The following is a 2147-nucleotide window of genomic DNA, read 5'->3' on the forward strand; positions in this document are numbered from 1 at the left end:
AATTGAAAGCAATGGAGTGACCTCAACTTAATGAAAGGGCTGCAACGATGAAGAAAGAAACAGAAATTTGTCAAGGAAAGAGCTGGCCTTTCCAAGATACCTAATCTTTAAGATGCTGAAGCAGTTCAGAGTATACCCTAAAGAAATTCAACTTGATGAAGAGTCGTTATCCCAAGGTGAATAAAAGAAAGGTGTGGACTCTTTAACCAATGCCATTGCATAGAGCAAAAATCTCTTAAAACAAACAAACAAACACCAAAAATATGACAAATCTTGGACAAAATTGAATAGTGTCATAGATGAACTTTTAACAGAGTCCTGATGTCTATATCCCTATATCCTATGAACAGATATGCAGTTGTGTGTATAAGTGCATAAGCCAGCAACACTGGAACAGATGTATAGTGATCTGATTTAAAATATTAATCACTTAGAGAAACCAGCAGATTGCTAATGGATGGCTATGTTGCTGGATTCCCACCTAGTCAACCACGGTTCAAGTCCCAGACCCAGTGGCTTAAACTAATGCCGGGTATGTGTGAGTGAGTATCCAAGATTCTGAGAAGAGATTGAAGGAAGAGCAACTGATGTGTGGCCATCCCTCATAGGGGTGATTTCTCACTTTCTTTCTCTTTGTCTCTCTCTGTGTTTCCAGTGAGAGCATGCACCCAATAGCAAAATCCTCTCTTCAAAAAAAAAAAGATTAATCACTGAGACTCTCCTTGCCTGCCAGCAGGCGCAAGGTCCACCTACAGGCCTCTGGCCAGCAAGGGATATTGGAGTGTCTTCTCTGACCCCTCCCCCCCCACTTCCAGACTCCCCAGCCCAAGACTCCACCTTCTGGACTCTCCTTGCCTGCCAGCAGGTGCAAGGTCCAACTACAGGCCTCTGGCCAGCAAGGGATATTGTGGGAGGGTCATCTCTGACCCTCACCCCACTTCCAGAACCCTAGCCCAAGACTCCACCTCCTAGGTAGGTAGATAGAATTTTTCTGCAGTGGCTTTTTTTTTTTTTTTGAAGTCCCTCTAGTCTCTTGTAAATTCCTAGCTCTGTCTCTTTCCACAGATTCTCCTTGCCTGCCAGCAGGCGCGAGGTCTACCTACAGGCCTCTGGCAAAATTGCGCACCGTGATCTCTTTATTTTTATCTGTTGTCTCTCATTTTGTTTCATATTATCCTCTCCTCCTTATTTTTTACCCTTCCAGAGGGACTAGACAGGTCTAGAATCAGATATCTGAAATTCCCTAATAAGTGAAGTGTCTCTGGGATCCTCCCTTGTACTGATCCACCTGTGAGAACGGAGATAATGCTTTTTTTTTAACAGATGATAATCAATTTATTAAAATAGTTGACTTAGGCATCTGCAATGGTGACTTCAACCTCAACTCCTGGTTCGATACTGATGGAAGCAATCTGTTTAACAATCTCAGAAGGACTGTGCAAATCAATGAGTCACTTGTGGATTCTCATCTGGAAACGATCCCAAGTTTTAGAACCTTCACCACAAGGTGTTTTTCTTGTAGTGATTCTCAAAGTCTTGTTTGGCATCCGAACTGGTCCTTTCACCTTGAGATTCTTTTCCTTTGCACCTCTGATTAAGTCAGCAAAGACTTTCTCCAGGGACTTCACGTTGCAGCTGGTTAAAGTAATTCTAATTTGGTGAATGGCCACCTCTGGCTCCACAGGTCTTTTTCCGGTATCTTTAAAAGCCATGGCTGCGGCGCTGCTTCCTGACCGACTTGTTCCTCGGCAAGAGTGAACAGCGGTGAGTCAGGAGCAGAGCGGGCCGCCAAAGCTCTGCGCCACCAGCATCCTCTTCTTCTGCCAGAACGGAGATACTGCTTTTTAGACACCTCAGTAGAGTTCCCCTCTTGAGAGCACATTGGTTAAAAACAACAGAAGAGAGACTTCAGCAAACATCTATTTCCAGCCAAAAGGAAACACTCTTACTCCTAGTGGGAGAAACGTTCCCCCAAGAGGTTTTCAAAGGGAAATACGTCTTCCAATGGCTAGAAGTAAAAAAAGAGCCTCAGGTCTGAATAAACAAGGATATATGTCTCCAACAAAGGAAAACGCCCCCTCCATGTCTTGTAAATATAGAGGACACTACCAAAATTACAGACACAGAATTTTGAACATTCATGGTGA

The 2147-nt window shown here is 43.7% G+C and overlaps 1 pseudogene; it reads right to left on the bottom strand.

Annotated features, from left to right (window-relative positions):
• Positions 1–1352: 1352 nt before the first annotated feature.
• On the bottom strand, positions 1353–1785 carry LOC106733210 (40S ribosomal protein S20 pseudogene; annotated as a pseudogene).
• Positions 1786–2147: the final 362 nt, after the last annotated feature.

Source organism: Tupaia chinensis, unplaced genomic scaffold (genome assembly GCF_000334495.1).
Source record: "Tupaia chinensis unplaced genomic scaffold, TupChi_1.0 Scaffold141258_1, whole genome shotgun sequence".
Lineage (NCBI taxonomy): Eukaryota > Metazoa > Chordata > Mammalia > Scandentia > Tupaiidae > Tupaia > Tupaia belangeri.